Source organism: Littorina saxatilis, linkage group LG9 (assembly GCF_037325665.1).
Source record: "Littorina saxatilis isolate snail1 linkage group LG9, US_GU_Lsax_2.0, whole genome shotgun sequence".
NCBI lineage: Eukaryota > Metazoa > Mollusca > Gastropoda > Littorinimorpha > Littorinidae > Littorina > Littorina saxatilis.
The window spans coordinates 18760457-18778117 of NC_090253.1; the positions used below are offsets into that span (position 1 = coordinate 18760457).

At 42.5% G+C, this 17661-nt stretch overlaps 1 protein-coding gene and 1 long non-coding RNA gene across 2 annotated transcripts in view; both read right to left on the reverse strand.

The window, feature by feature from the left end:
- LOC138975514 (N-acetyllactosaminide beta-1,6-N-acetylglucosaminyl-transferase-like) overlaps positions 1-2195 on the reverse strand; it is a 29002-nt gene extending 26807 nt beyond the window's left edge. The window contains exon 1 of the mRNA XM_070348215.1: positions 1669-2195. The gene's annotated coding sequence lies outside the window, so the exon portion shown is untranslated. The remainder of the gene's footprint in view (positions 1-1668) is intronic.
- The window catches only part of LOC138975522 (uncharacterized), a 148604-nt gene that overhangs the window by 74621 nt on the left and 56322 nt on the right, over positions 1-17661 (reverse strand). The window lies entirely within an intron of this gene.

Consider the following 17661-nt stretch of genomic DNA (forward strand, 5'->3'; position numbering starts at 1 on the left):
TCTCTCTCTCTCTCTCTCTCTCTCTCTCTCTCTCTCTCTCTCTCTCTCTCTCTCTCTCTCTCTCTCTCTTTCAGTCTCTTTCTCTTTTTCTCTATTTACATAATATGTAATACTCCATTTTGTGTGCTTCGCTGCTGTTGTTGTTGTTGTTGTTGGAAGTACTAGTTTTGTTCTCGTTATTCTTATTATCGTTTTTTTGATTGGTTTGAATTAAGAATGTACAATATCGTCCGCCAATTCATTATTTTGTCTCTAAGAGCACATTCATAAGTTTATCTTGTTGTGCTTCTTTATTAAAACATACAGTATTGTCATGGCTTTGTAAACTTGTATTTGAATAAAACACTGTTTAAACCATCAGTCCCGGATTTTACATGGGGTAAGAGCATACCTCCACATTGACACACACTACACATCAACACCTTGGCTGTTTTCTGTGCAAAGTTAATCTTTCTTTTACTGAATAAATTTGGGGCTTACCCGTTTGTGAATCTGCGAGATTAATACAACAATAATAAAATAGATATTAGATAAAATAAAATAATATAGAATAGCACTCGATATCTTGATTAGGACAGGAGAAAATAAACGTTTAGAAGTGATAAGTTACTTTTTGCGACCAGTGTAGTTACATTTGTCAGCATCCTTACACTCACACTGTCGGGGGTGGATGCGTACGCATCCGTTAAGGGATTAACCAATTAAAACGCAGCGTCTACGCACAAAGACATACACGACACCACGGAACGAAGACATACACGCCATGGTCAAGGGGAATAATTGGGGTAGGGAACGAGAGAAAGGAACAACAGTACGTCAAATCGCCACACGGCTACATCTGGAACATGAGACGGTGAATTGGTGGAGAAAAAACACCTGATGCGCTCCCCGAATGGATGTTTTAATATTTTAACGTGAATGACACCTGTGAAAGCAAGGGATCGACAGGGAAGGATGCGTGTCGTTTTGCGTGTGAAGAAGCCGTATTTATAAAAAAAAATAAATAAAAAAACCCAGACGCTCCCACAATGGCAATCTATGTGTAAGCGTTCAAGGGAAAGTCATGATCATTGTGGAAGTCAAAAATAAATTAAAACAAAGGTTGGATGTTGGAACGTTTAATCATATTGGAAACCATACGAGTTTCCTGCTTCCTGTGGACATTTAGTTATGTTTTCAGAAACGTGACGAGGGTTATGGTGTGTGTTATGGTGTGTGTGTGTGTGTGTCAGTGTGTGTGTTTGTGTGCCGGTGTGTGTGTGTGTTTGTGTGTGTGTGTTTGTGAATGTGTGTGTATATGTGTGTGTATATATATATATGTGTGTGTGTGTGTGTGTGTGTGTTTGTGTAGCGATTCACGGAAAACGTCTTGACCGATCTTCATGAAACTCTACAGTTCTTTGCGCTGTTTAGTGAACACATAAATTAAATGAACCCAAACACACACACACACACACACACACACACACACACACACACACACCCCATAACAAAAACACCAATCATCATCATGATTGTCATCAGCATCATGATTTTCATCATCATCATCATCGTCATCGTCATCGTCGTCGTCGTCGTCAACATCATCGTCAACATCATCGTCAACATCGTCGTCATCGTCATCATCATCATCATCATCATCATCATCATTAGAAATAAAGTACTTACTCAAAACGAAAAAGTCACATCACCACCATGAAAGGTCAACTGTGAGTATGAATTGAATCACACAGTCATACGCTGGTAGTCTATGTCAGAATTTGCACAGAGACTTATCTTTTTGTCTAAATATGCACGGAAACCTGGCTTTTCGTCCAAGCCTCCACACAAGCATTGCGTCTGTCACCCAAACCTACAAAGCGGGTCTTATGCTTTAACCTGCACATATAAAACGGGGCTTTTGTCCATATCTATGTATACACGGAGTCACACTGGCTGTCACAGGTTCTTTCGCCAAAATATCACCAGACACTTGTAGATCTTCGGTCTAAGCCTACTCACAAATTGGGTCTTTCGTACGAGTCTCCTCCGACACTGAGTTTTGGGAGATCGATATGAGAGACACCGAGGCGAGAGACAACACGACAGCCAAATCAAATTTTTCTTGTCTTTCTCCGCTGAGGTCATTCCTCTCCACAGCAGACGCAGACGCAAACTGTACAACAAAACAGCCGCAGTTTCGTTCTCTTTGTCACACCACGATAGCCCGGCATATAATAATTAATAATAATAAATGACCCAGTTTCACGAAACCAGGGATAACCAGCTAAAAACCCGAGCCTGGGCCCTATCTGGGTTAATTTGGGATTGTTGTTGAATCTGAAAGCTGAGTTTCTCCTCTTTAGAATGGTATACTTTATTATAACATATTCGAACTATAAATGTCTTTAAAACGATGTTTTATTGCCCTATCTTATCTTTCTTTTGTCTTCAACAATGAGGGGTAATCGACCCATTTTTCGGCATCGGATTACTGAAAGTATCCCTCGCAGGGCCTCACTGAAACGCATATGAATGGAAAGGTTATCGCGTCACCTTTGACCTCAAGTGTGTGCGAACTTTGTATTTGAATGTGCTTCTCCTTTGAAGGCTCTTTTCTCAAAATGGCCGCCGGGACCGTTCTATACTTTGAAACCCCATATCTCAGTGAGTTTTGAAGCTACAGGCATAAAACTTATATCAATTTAAAAGGAATGATGTGAAGAATATGGATATGCTAATAGCTCAATTTGCAAAAAATAGCACTTATCCCTGGTTTTGTGGTGCCTGTATATCCCAATCGGTTTATTTTTTTCCAATATCATGCTCACAATCCTTTGCATTGTTTAGTGATATGTATATCCACGCGGATTACAGAAATGGCAGTGGTCGATGTCATCCTCAGTATCTCAATCGCTGAAGTCACGCATCACCGCACCCAAATCCGAACTCAACTGCATGGTGTCACGATGTCAGACCGCCTTCGTGGTCGGCTGGGCGTCAAGCAAACAAAACAAAACAAACAAAAAACACGATGTCAGCTTTCTGCCTCTGTCACCTTTCTGACTCGAAATATAGCCTACTCGAGACTGAAATGTTGTTTCCTGGTCAAATCAAAGAAGTGAACTTATTTAAGGACGAAAAGCATGTCAGTTTCTTGCATGTGAAGGAAATTGGTGCTGAAATTTAACAGATTTCACCCAAAACTTGTACCGAGTGGTTACGTCCCTTGAATGAGAAGGGACACATTTTAGGATAAATACATTTTCTGAGTTTAAATAAAAAAATTGGTTGGACAAATTTGACCCCATGAATGTAAAGTACCCAAGGTCGATTGTCAGTATACTATCGAAGGGTGTTTTTTTTATTCAGTGTGGAGTTTATACGAGGCAGAATCAGAAAGGTGACAAAGGAAGAAATCTGACATCGCTACACGGAGCCGCCAGCCAACTCCACCAGACCCCAAACAACGATCAATAAAGCGCTGGTCTCTCTCTCTGCTTGTAAGGATGCTGACACATGTAACTACACTCGTCGCAAAAAGTAACTGATCACTTCTAAACGGTCTATTTTCTCCTTTCCTAATCAAGATATCGAGGGCTGGTCTCTCTCTGCTTGTAAGGATGCTGACACATGTAACTACACTCGTCGCAAAAAGTAACTGATCAGTTCAAAACGTCTATTTTCTCCTTTCCTAATCAAGATATCGAGGGCTGGTCTCTCTCTGCTTGTAAGGATGCTGACACATGTAACTACACTCGTCGCAAAAAGTAACTGATCAGTTCAAAACGTCTATTTTCTCCTTTCCTAATCAAGATATCGAGGACTGGTGTCTCTCTCTCTCTCTCTGCTTGTAAGGCTGCTGACACATGTAACTACATTCGTCGCAAAAAGTAACTTATCGGTTCAAAACGTCTATTTTCTCCTTTCCTATTCAGGATATCGTGGTCCCCCGCGGGTTAGGGGGAAGAATTTACCCGATGCTCCCCAGCATGTCGTAAGAGGCGACTAACGGATTCTGTTTCTCCTTTTACCCTTGTTAAGTGTTTCTTGTATAGAATATAGTCAATTTTTGTAAAGATTTTAGTCAAGCAGTATGTAAGAAATGTTGAGTCCTTTGTGGTGGAAACTTGCATTCTCCCAGTAAGGTAATATATTGTACTACGTTGCAAGCCCCTGGAGCAAATTTTTGATTAGTGCTTTTGTGAACAAGAAACAATTGACAAGTGGCTCTATCCCATCTCCCCCCTTTCCCCGTCGCGATATAACCTTCGTGGTTGAAAACGACGTAAAACACCAAATAAAGAAAGAAAAGAAAGAAAGGATATCGTGTGGTCTGTCAGACTCCTGCCCGGAATGCCGTTGATTCATTGAGTAACGATAGACTCTTTCCTCGTTTGAGGGTTATATCTTAGATGTTGAGCTGTTAACACTACTTTGCACACGATTAGATGAGTTACTGACGTTCTGAAGGTGCTACGCGCGTGGTAATTTGGCGATTCATAGCTTTTGGCATAGTTGAAACAGGAAGTATGTCACGTTTCAATATATCACAAAAGGTGATTATGAACGGTTAGTTACTACTAACTAACTAACCACACCACGATCCACTCTCGCAGTCATACAACAAAGATAGAATCAACAAAAGTATAAGTTTCAGACGCCTGTTTATATATTATCACGCCACCTCCCTCGAGACTTCACTCCAAAAGATGTTTTTACGTTCAAAACGTAAACAAGGGGTCACTGACAAAAATGCCAGTTAAAGTTTAGAAAATGATAATAACACGCTGATCCCGTGTATAGATAGAAAAGTTACTGATCTGCCTAAAAGCGCTGGTTAATGCAGGTGTCACACACCCCACGTTGTCACCACTCAAAAGAAATCACAAATATAAAAGATGACAAGGTGGTATACAGGGTGCAAAGACATGGTGCACTTAGCTTTTTGCCACTGAGTGGGCGACCCGTAAATAGTCTATCTCCACAACTGCTCCGTTGAATGAAGTGCCGGCTGGCGTGGAAACGAAGCAGGGAATAGTGGAGATATCAGGCGCCTCACTCAGTCGCTGAAGATCCTCCCCGTAGTCTACCAGAAAATAGCAGACATGTAGAATGGTAGGATGACGACAGCGACAGCAACCACCAGTACACCAGAACACCAGGTTACAGCCGAGGTTCCGGTTACAGCATACCCGCAACAGCAGATGAGTAGATAAGTAGAAGGCTGCAACAAAAAGCATCGGTGCACTAAACATTCCACGCTACCCTTCACCCTCCACCTTCAAACATGTCACCTTTACATATTTCATAGAGCACGTGGGCCTGCACAAACGAACTTTTAAAACAACAAATCAGCCATTTTCCTTCCTTCTCTCCATATCTGCAAAAACCATATACAGATTATTATTTTAGCGTCACAAAGAGCAAATTATGCGCTAACCTGGAAAGAACAACAGAGAGTATTTCATTCCACAAACACAGACTCGTCAACAGCGTTAAATAATGATTTATTACCTCAACAGCCTAATGTAAGTAGCTCTCCTTTAAGCGAATCCGCTCCCTTTTGAATGGCTTCCGTCCGTCGACGAAAATACCGCCATCCCCTTCTTGCTGAATTACTTTATGCGTGGGAAAAATCCCCCGCTCAGCCAAGAATCAAAACCTGACAACCTTGTTGCCAGCACAGGTAAAACAGCGAAAAGTGTCCTCTTCTTCGTAGTTCCCAAAGCCCTACTGTACTTGCAGAACGGCACGCTGACTTAAAATAATATATCACCACGTGTAGAAGACTATCTAACTTTAGGATGGAGGAAGAACGATCCTTCTCTGTCGCTGCCCTGTGTTCAAGTGTCCTCTCATGTCTTCCCCAAACAACCTTGAAAAAACATCACGTGACTCCACGTGTTCCGTATCCAGTTCAGTCACAGTTGATTTCGCCAAGCAAGCAAAATCACGCACGTGGAACCCCTGTATCAAAATATCACCCCTCGCATGCCAGCCAGGCGTGCAGGAAAACGTATTTCCCGTGCTAAGCTCGGTCAGCAGAAAATAGCCCGTACAAGCACAGGCGCTTTTCGTCGTAATTTGAGAAAGGCACCCCACAGAGTGTTCCTTTCTCGATCCATGTCACTAAATCGTGACAAAGTAGACGGGCGCAGTGGCCTAGTGGATAAGACATCGGCCTTCTAATCGGAAGGTAGTGAGTTCAAATCCAGACCGCTGCCGCCTGGTGGGTGAAGGGTGGAGATTTTTCTGATTTCCCAGGTCAACTTATGTGCAGACCTGCTAGTGCCTTATGTATACACGCAAGCACAAGACCTGGTGCGCACGGAAAAGATCCTGTAATTCATGTCAGAGTTCGGTGGGTTATAGAAACACGAAAATACCCAGCGTGTTTCCCCTGATATTGGCGTATGGCTGCCGGAATGGCGGCGTAAAAACGGTCATACACGTACAAATCCACTCGTGCAAAAACATGCGTGAACGTGGGAGTTTCGGCCCATGAACGAAGAAGAAGAAGAAGAAACAGGAAGTGGGTTCTTCTTTGCTGCTGGTCATAAAAGGATGTAATCGAAGGTAAATATTAAGTAGCTTTAAGCTCATCCGAATTTGGTTATTTATGTTTCGCATACATCCTTTTTCAACACAGAGGCTTAATTTGAACATGACCAGTGCCTAACAGGGAAATTGTTTTTAACTTTCTGAGCTGGGTTTTGACCCAAACATAACATATCCTTATTTATTTGGAATGAGAAAATGGTAACGAACAAGACAAAATCAATTACTAAAACTTTGATTTTAATTAGAATTTTCAGAATTGTTAATGACCAAATTCATTAATTAATTGTTAAGTTTCCAAGCTGAAATGCAATCCCATAATCAATGCATTGTCAAAGATTGCTTGACCGAAATGTCAGTCAATTTGATAACAAAATTAGGGTAAGACAGTTTCTTTCTTTTCTTTATTCGATGTTTAACGTCGTTTTCAACCGTTCAAGGCTATATCGCGACGGGGAAAGGGGGGAGATGGAATAGAGCCACTTGTTAATTGTTTCTTGTTCACAAAAGCACTAATCAAAAAATTGCTCCAGGGGCTTGCAACGTAGTACAATATATTACCTTACTGGGAGAATGCAAGTTTCCAGTACAAAGGACTTAACATTTCTTACATACTGCTTGACTAAAATCTTTACAAACATTGACTATATTCTATACAAGAAACACTTAACAAGAGTAAAAGGAGAAACAGAATCCGTTAGTCGCCTCTTACGACATGCTGGGGAGCATCGGGTAAATTCTTCCCCCTAACCCGCGGGGGGAGGTAAGACAGTGCCGCCTCAACTTACACAAAAAGCCGGATATGACGTCATCAAAGACATTTATTAAAAAAATCTAAAGAAAACATCTGGGGATATTATTTCCAGTAACTCTCATGTAAAGTTTCATGGAGAACGGTCAAGTAGTTTTCTCTGAATCGCTCTACACATACATTTTTTTCCCATAACGCACGTTTCGCGCGTGACGCAAAATTTTCATTGTGGTTTAGATGCATTTTAGGTTTGAATATGGTTGCTTTGGTGTTCAGACCTAAATATCTACAGTAATGAGCTCTTTAAGGCAGTAGTACTGTCCCCCATCTGACAGAGTGGATTTATGTGAGAACAAAATAAATGCATGTTTCCAGGGGTGTACCTTAACTTTGTTTGCTACCGGCCAGGGGTAAGTCAAAATTTTAACCGGCCCCCCAAAATTCCAACCGGCCCCCAACCAGCCGGGATTTCCAACCATATCAACGGCTCGTAGATCGCGCGTTGGCGGCGACAAACACACAAAAACCTACATTTATACAAACAATGCTCACATGCTTATTTTAAATGCCACAAACAAACAAAAGACATAAACAAACTTTGTATGTTTGGGGTGCTTTAATTATTCACTATGGTTCAATAACAAAGCAAACAGTAAAGTATCAATTCAATGAAGAAAACATTTTATCAAATCAACATTCACCCACTCACTGTCACACAGTTAACCTCACTCTTAGTAGTCAAATGCACACCCTCATATATAGTCATACCATTAATCATTTACATGCTAAGGGAAACAATCACACACAAGTCATCCCCTTTCTCAGTGTCACACAATCACACATTAACTTTCACTCTGTCTCGTAATTGCCAGTCTTAAAAAGTTGCAGAATCTTTGGCACATCTAAATCTCTAAACACAAATTTACCTCCTGGTATCACATTCTGATCACAAGTTCGACACACAGCACAATGCATCTCCTGTTTCGTCTCGTCGTACACGAGCCATACTCTTTCTTCGCCGGTATCTGTCCTCTTCCATCTTTCCTGCCATTTTCTCTGCCGTGTTTCGCTTTCATACTGTCTCTTTTGACCTCTTTTTTTCATCGTCCGTTCTCTGGGGGTTTTTTTTGCGGCCGGGGAGTGACAGTTTCAATACATCTCCACATGTTTACAAGCGTGTGTACAGTACGACGTTTGAATGCGAGTGGGGAACTTCCGGAGGTAGTCGCGTTAGACGCGAGAAACATGGCGTCCAATATTATAGCAGACGAATCGCGCGAGATCTTTGTTCGCCGGCCGTTCCTATCGACTACGTTCATCGAAATTTGAACCCGCCAGGCGGGCGATTTCAGAGGAATTTCGAACCCGCCCGACGCGATTTTAACCCGCCGGGGGCGATCGGGCGACCGCCAAAATTCACCCCTGCAGTTTCAGGATGTGACACCGCATGAAACGTGCGGTCAGTTTAGGTCAGTTGTTGTTTTCTTACCGTTGCTAGTCTCAGCTGATTTAAAATGTTGTCTGGTGCTGTTGAATATCTGAACTGTTCAAATCAACTAGTTTCGGTTGAAGATATACTTCTGCTATAAAGTAGCTTCCTGTACGATGAGCAAGGGTATGACCATTCCCTGGTCGACATATTTGCGTGACACGCGAGTTTAATTTACCTACACAAACTAACTGAAACATTCTTTTTTACAATGCAGTGCTTACACTGCTTCTTGGATGCAATTGAAGATGACTTTTATTCATTTCATGTGAAACCGTAAACAAAATTAAGAAAAACAAGTCGCGTAAGGCGAAAATACAATATTTAGTCAAGTAGCTGTCGAACTCACAGAATGAAACTGAACGCAACGCAACGCAGCAAGACCGTAATACTCGTAGCATCGTCACTCCACCGCCCGTGGCAAAGGCAGTGCCCGTGGAATTGACAAGAAGAGCGGGGTATTCGTTGCGCTGAGAAGGATAGCACGCTTTTCTGTACCTCTCTTCGTTTTAACTTTCTGAGCGTGTTTTTAATCCAAACATATCATATCTATATATTTTTGGAATCAGGAACCGACAAGGAATAAGATGAAAGTGTTTTTGAATTGATTTCGAAAAAAAAATTTCATAATAATTTTTATATATTTAATTTTCAGAGCTTGTTTTTAATCCGAATATAACATATTTATATGTTTTTGGAATCAGCAAATGATGGAGAATAAGATAAACGTAAATTTGGATCGTTTTATAAATTTTTATTTTTTTTTTACAATTTTCAGATTTTTAATGACCAAAGTCATTAATTAATTTTTAAGCCACCAAGCTGAAATGCAATACCGAACCCCGGGCTTCGTCGAAGATTACTTGACCAAAATTTCAACCAATTTGGTTGAAAAATGAGGGCGTGACAGTGCCGCCTCAACTTTCACGAAAAGCCGGATATGACGTCATCAAAGACATTTATAAAAAAAAATGAAAAAAACGTTCGGGGATATCATACCCAGGAACTCTCATGTCAAGTTTCATAAAGATCGGTCCAGTAGTTTGGTCTGAATCGCTCTACACGCACGCACACACACACACACACACACACGCACACACATACACCACGACCCTCGTTTCGATTCCCCCTCGATGTTAAAATATTTAGTCAAAACTTGACTAAATATAAAAACATGGTTAGAATTAAGCGACCCCCAAAATCGGCCCAGCAGCAAAAAAGGACCCAAGTACCATTTCTTTGACATTCAACAGTTACATTGTGTGTCAAGTTCAATTGACTCTCACGGCGTGATAGCAGTGTTGAGAGCACACAAGCAGCGTCTCTTACCTTCAAATAGGTTTCCGGGCCAATCACACAGTTTGAGAATGTGATGCAGTTTGAGTTACTCCTCCGTTACAGACACTGCGCAAGTCACAGTCAGTATCACATTCCCAGTACATGCTACATGCACATCCCTTGTTGAAAGTGTGTCCATGGTAAACACAGGGACACCACAGCGCAAGACGAGGTGGCAAACAAATGTGTGTGTTTTCGGGCTTTTTACGTTCAGTCAAGTTTTGATGAAATGTTTTAACATAGACGAGGAATCGAGACGAGGGTGTATGTGTGTGTGTATGTGTGTGTGTGTGTGTGAAGGTGAAGAGCGGTTCAGAGAAAACTACTGAGGCGCGTTGCTTAGGCAGACCCACAGAACGGTTGCAAACGATTTCTAGGCAACGCATAGTTTTGTCGTATCGCTCACTAAACGCTCGCGAACGGTGGCATCCGCTCGGCACGAGTACCAAAGGCGACCGTTCGCCGAGAATGGTCTAGGAAACGGGGAGGGGGGGGGGGGGATTTGTGCCGAGCATTCTGTAACGTACCTGGGAGGCGGCACGCCAGAAACTATTGCACTGAACTGAGCTTGCTGTTTGACTCTCTCTCTCTTTCTCTCTATCGCAGTCTCTCTCTCTGTCTCGCTCTCTCTGTCCCTCCTTGCCTGTCTCTCTGTCTACGTCTCTCTCTCTCTTTCTCATTCTTTCTTTCTTTCCGTCTCCCCCCCCCCCCACCCCCCATATCCTTCTTCCTATGTCTTTCTCTTTCTTTTTACCTCTCTCTCTATATCTGTCTGTCTCTCTTTGTGTCCATCTGAAACTCTCTCGTATCTTTTTTGCTCTCTTTCTATCTCTCTTTTCCCTCCCTCCTCTCTCTTTCTCTCTCACACACCCACACACACACACACACACACACACACATTCAGTTCCGCAAGTTATTGACAAATAATTATTGCATTGAACTTTTGGGGAATGCGTCTGTTTCAGTTCTAAAATAGTAACAATCTTCGTTTCATTACGGGACAAACATCAAAGCCAAAAATCATGCAGCAGCATTAAAAGCGACTTTCCTATTCTGCTGTGGATGTCAAACACTAGGACTTAAAAGAGGCTCTTTATTCTTTCTGTGGACGCTTCCCCAGATCAGAAAACCCGTTTCTGGCCAACAAAACGCACATCGGTGACACTGACAGGCACTTGTGAATCCGCTACCTGTCTCGCAATGCTGGCTCCCTTTCCGATTATCTCTCTCTTTCTCGATACATGTACTTTAATTCTCTCTCAGGAGCCGGTGTAACACGAAATTTTTACTCCACGAAAAATTTACTCCGGAGTAAATATTTCGTACGAAATTCTTACTCCGAGTACACTTTTCGTACGAGAAAAGAACTCCCCAAGGCACGAAAAAATTACTCCCTCCACGAAATTTTTACTTCCCATTTTTTTTACTTCCAGTAAAAAATCTCGTACGCGAAAATGGGATGCGGGCGAAAGGTTAATGCCAATGTGATCTCGCGCAAACGAATGTCGCGCTACCCTCCCTCCACCCCTTCTACCACCAAGACTAACAGGGGACAAAGGAGTAAACATTTCGTACACCTGGCATGGGAAGTTAAATTGCTCGTGTTAGGGTGAAGTAATTATATCGTTATGTATTCGTCAGGGGAGTAACATTTTTGTACGACATGTTTACTCGGAACTCACCTGTCGTGGGGAGTAATTTTCTCGTGTAATGGGGAGTACTTTTTTCGTAAAGGGAGTAACATTTTCGTACGAAATCTTTACTCCGGAGTAAAAATCTCGTGGGAGTAATTTTCTCGTGTTACACCGGCCCGCTCACAAATGGAGGGAAAAACGCATACTGACTGAGCTGGAAAACACACACAAACACTGTGACACAAACACTGTGACACAAACACTGTGACGCACACACACACTGTCACAAACACACTGTGACACACACACTGTGACACAAACACTGTGACACACACACACACTGTCACAACTGAACACACTGTGACACACACTGACACACACACACACACACACACTGTCACAAACACACTGTGACACACACACACACACACACACACACACACACACACACTGTCACAAACACACTGTGACACACACACTCACACACACACATTTTAATACACATATACTGTGACACACACACACGTACACTGTCACACACACACACACACTCATACATTGTGACACACATACACATCAAGTTGTGACACACACACACTGTCACACACACACACACACACACACACACAGTGATACACAGTGACACACACACAGTGATACACACACACACACACACACACACATGCCACAAGCACGCACATGCGGCCCTTCATTCCCCCCCCCCCCCCACCCCTCACTCACACAATTCACCAGTCTGCCACCAGCCCAAAACACTTCCATCTAGTATTGTCGACCAACCTTTACTTTTTATTCTTTTTACATTCAGTCAAGTTTTGACTAAATGTTTTAACGTAGAGGGGGAATCGAGTAGACGAGGGTCGTGGTGTATGTGTGTCTGTGTGTGTGTGTGTGTGTGTGTGTGTGTGTGTGTGTGTGTGTGTGTGTGTGTGCGTGTGCGTGTGTGCGTGTGTGTGTGTAGAGCGATTCAGAGTAAACTACTGGACCGATCTTTATGAAATTTGATATGAGAGTTCCTGGGTATGATATCCCCGGACGTTATTTTCATTTTTTCGATAAATGTCTTTGATGACGTCATATCCGGCTTTTTGTAAAAGTTGAGGCGGCACTGTCACACCCTCATTTTTCAATCAAATTGATTGAAAGTTTGGCCAAGCAATCTTCGACGAAGGCCGGACTTCGGTATTGCATTTCAGCTTGGTGGCTTAAAAATTAATTAATGACTTTGGTCATTAACCAAAGACATATAAATATGTTATATTTGGATTAAAAACAAGCAATGAAAATTTAAAAAATTTAAAATTATGATCAAAATTAAATTTTCGAAATCAATTTAAAAACACTTTCATCTTATTCCTTGTCGGTTCCTGATTCCAAAAACATATAGATATGATATGTTTGGATTAAAAACACGCTCAGAAAGTTAAAACGAAGAGAGGTACAGTAAAGCGTGCTATGAAGCACAGCGCAACCGCTACCGCGTCACTTTCACTGCCTTTTGCACTAGCGGCGGACTACGTTCAATTTCATTCTGTGAGTTCCACAGCTTGACTAAATGTAGTAATTTCGCCTTACGCGACTTGTTTTATTTTAATTTTATTTTAAGGTTTCAAGCTTTTCATCTAACACTTTCAAGATCACAAAAGAACAGCTCATGTCAACAGGAAAAACTCAGATTCCACGAGATCACAGCCGACGTTAATCCTATTTTCAGATTTGCATACTCTTTTCAGAAACTAGATACATTTTTCGTAATTTCATTACTATCACTTACTTCCGTGTATTAAAGTCATTATGCTTGTCATTTCCAGGTGCACAAATGCCCTCGGGCTTTCAGCGATGCATTATCCGGGCATCTATCTATTTGTGATTTTACCAAGTTATATTGACCTCCTTGCAAGGAGTCAAAAACTGAAACTTGTTTACAAATTTATTTTCGATAAGGCCAAATAAAAATATATGTTGGTTTAGGGTAACGTGACCAACCTTTACTTGTATCAAACGGGACCACACGACCACCACCACCACCCCCACCACAAAAACCACAACTGTCAAAGGCAACTAGACCAAACAATATCTTACAGTTTCCTCCTTGCGTCGTCATTCCGCCATAACAACCCCGTCACGCTGGTTTCAACACAACTTGGGTCACCGATTAACACTCCAGACTGTAAAGTCACACACGTACCTACACTGACCACATGCGGTGTACGGTCAACAGCGGTGTAATGTAGCCTGGTTATCGCTAGCTAGCTGTGTTTTCTGCCGGTGTCCGACATAAGCTCGAACGACAAAAGCTCGAACGACAAAATCTCGAACGACAAATGCTCGAATGGACAAATGCTCGACGCGACAAAAACTCGACGCGACATATGCTCGAACGACAAATGCTCGAATGGACAAATGCTCGACGCGACAAAAGCTCGACGCGACATAATTATGCTCGAACGACAGAAGCTCGACCGGACAAATGCTCGACGCGACAAAAGCTCGACGCGACATATGCTCGAACGACAGAAGCTCGACCGGACTGTAGAATGATGCTGTCAAAACTACTTTGATAACGTCAGATCTGAAACTGTCACGATGATGTTGTTCTAGTTTCGAGCGACAAATTGACTAAATTTGTTTGATATCACGTTGTTGTTGTTGTTGTTGTTGTTGTTGTTGTTGTTGTTGTTGTTGTTGTTGTTGTTGTTGTTGTTGTTGTTGTTGTTGTTGTTGTTAGCACGCTGTTGGATTCCACACACACACACACGCACACGCACACACACACACACACCATCACAACAAAAATATTCATCAATAACACAGACACGTTCGCGTCGAGCTTATGTCCATTCGAGCTTTTATCGCATCGAGCTTTTGTCGCGTCGAGCATTTGTCCATTCGAGCATTTGTCGTTCGAGCATATGTCGCGTCGAGCTTTTGTCGCGTCGAACATTTGTCCATTCGAGCATTTGTCGTTCGAGCATATGTCGCGTCGAGCTTTTGTCGCGTCGAGCATTTGTCCATTCGAGCATTTGTCGTTCGAGATTTTGTCGTTCGAGCTTTTGTCGTTCGAGCTTATGTCATGTACCCGTTTTCTGCACAGTCACTGTACAGGGTAGAGTAGGACACTGCCCACAGATCGACCGGACAACACACACTCAAGGTATGTGTGCAAACACTGACTGGGGTGGCTATAAGTCACAGGTCCTGTACCACACCTAGAAGGGGTACAGGTGAGTATACCTCTTCACGACAACACAAGACTGAAGTCTACAGGTGTACAGGGTTGGGTACTGGTATACATGTACCTACAGATCCTTGCCATACCTCGCGTAAACAGGTAGGCATAGGTCACAAGTTCCGTCACGCTTAGAAAGCAGTACAAGCATACCGTGAGTGGCTCTGTATATAGAATAGAATAGAATAGAATTTATTGTCATCAACCCTTAAGGATATTGACACAAGTTGTACAATAACTGAATGGATAAATAATGTACAAATTATTTCATTCAATATAATAGGCCGTGAAAGGTGGATGCAGCGCCTAAAGGCAGTCGATCTACTGGCCGATGTGAATGCGTGATATATTGTGTAAAAAATTCCATCTCACACGGCATTAATAGGTAACATGCGCCTTGAGTCGCCTTGTGTGGTGAGATACGTGCGCGATATAAATCCTCGTAAATAAATAAAATAAATAAAAATAAAATAAATAAAATATTGAAACAATTAAAAACAAAGGCTCCAAGCAATTTTTGAATTTTTTCGTCTTTTTTAAATAACAGATCGCTTGGTTTCCTTGTGTGTGTATGTATGTATGTGTGTGTGTGTGTGTGTGTGTGTGTGTGTGTTTAAGCGCGCGTGTGTGCGGAAGGGCGAGAGGGGGCAAGAAAGAGGGAGAGGGGGCGAGAGAGAGAGAAAGGGAGGGAGAGACAGACAGACGGACAGAGAGAGAAAGATAGAGACAGAGACACGGAGAGAGAGAGACAGAGACACGGAGAGAGAGACAGAGAGAGAGAGAGAGAGAGAGAGAGAGAGAGAGAGAGAAAAAGAGAGAAAGAGCCCTTGGTATTTCATACGGGTCAATGCCATCGATGTCAACTAATATCTGTGCATATCGCCCTTTAGCCACTGGCATTAATTTTTCCGCGTATTTTTTCGGCTCGCTCACTCCGCTTTGTTTCTCCATGATGTAACGCGCTCTATCATAGATCAGTGTGGCTACCGCTAGTAGGGGAGATCACTCGCGCAGCCTTTCGATCGCGTCGGAGACCATTGCCCCCTAGTTCCGGTTATCAGAGAGAGGCTGCCGTGCCCTAAAATCTGATTGGTCGAAACGCTGGGGGCAAAGGTTATACGAAAAAGGTCTAATGGGCTTGTTCCCGGGTTTTAACCCGACTTTAGATGGATACCGTCTGCTTAAATACACAGATATATATATACACATTGTGACACACACACACTGTCACACACACACTGTCACACACACACACACACACGCACACACACACGCACACACACACACACACACATAGTACAACTATGTGGCTTTTTCTAAATCACGACGGGCACCCAGCGCGTGTTGTTGAACGATAAAGGTACAAAAAAAGCTAATAGTGAACAAAAACAACACACATTTTTGGTGGGAGGCCCTGAGCTTTTCAACATCTACTCGTCGCTTCTTATTGACATTGGCGTTATCTGTATGTCAAGGGTGTCTGAAGATAAGCTATCCCATCCCTTTTCCATTGAATAAAGTGTACTTGGGGTGTCAGAACTTGGGGGGACAAAGCATGCATTTTCTCGAGCTCCTAAGTAAAGAGTCTGGGTTGTGACAGGAGTAGAAACGAGCTTTATTTTGAAAAACCAAAACAATTGAAAAAACAAAAACAGAGTCAAATTGAGCATATCGATGATTCCTTTACACTCACATGCGCGCGCGCTCGCACACACACACACACACACACACACACACACACACACACACACACACACACACTCAAACACACCGTCACACACACACACACTCAAACACACACACACACACGCACACACACACCCACACACACTCGAGCACACACACACACACACACACACTCACACACACACACACACACAAACTCACACACACACACACACAGTGACACACACACACGCACGCACGCACGCACGTTTTACGTTTTATCGATCTTGGACATATATGATTTTGTAATCACAATCGAACGCAAAACCAGAGGAGGAATAAGGAATAAAACACTACAAACCAAAAAGATAGACCAGTCATGCATTACCTCGTTTCCAGACGTGAAGCTTCAACGTATATATATCCATGGTAACCGAGACACATCTATAAGCACTCTTCTGGAGAAACAAAAAAACACCGCTTGATTCAACCCAATTTTAGGGGAGGCAAATATTAGAACAGGTTAGGTTTCTACAAACACGTACATTGGCCAATGGCCTTCCCCATCCCATGTGTGTGAAGAGGTTATAACACAAACTTTATCCTGTAGCTCTCTATGCATAGACAGGGGGAAATGCACATGATATGCCGGGTGCTACATACCAGGACCCCCATCCCTATCCCCATCCCCATCTCCATTTACAGCTACCCCGCCCACACACCTCCTGCTACTCCTGCCCTCACTCTGTATACTGAAGAAAATAAAGAGGAGAAAAAGGACTTACTGTCGTCTTGATTCTAGTTTTTTTTTCTCCACCTGAGCATAATTGCCCTTTTTTTCCTGCATGTGTAATTGTAGATTGTATTAGTTGTTTATTAGTTGTTGTGTTGGGTTGCGTCATTAAGACACTTCCTCTCCGCAGCCATGCTTGTATCTGAAGGAAGCTATGATTAAAAGGCTCTCAACAAATCCAGCTATCTGCATGTTACCTTGCAA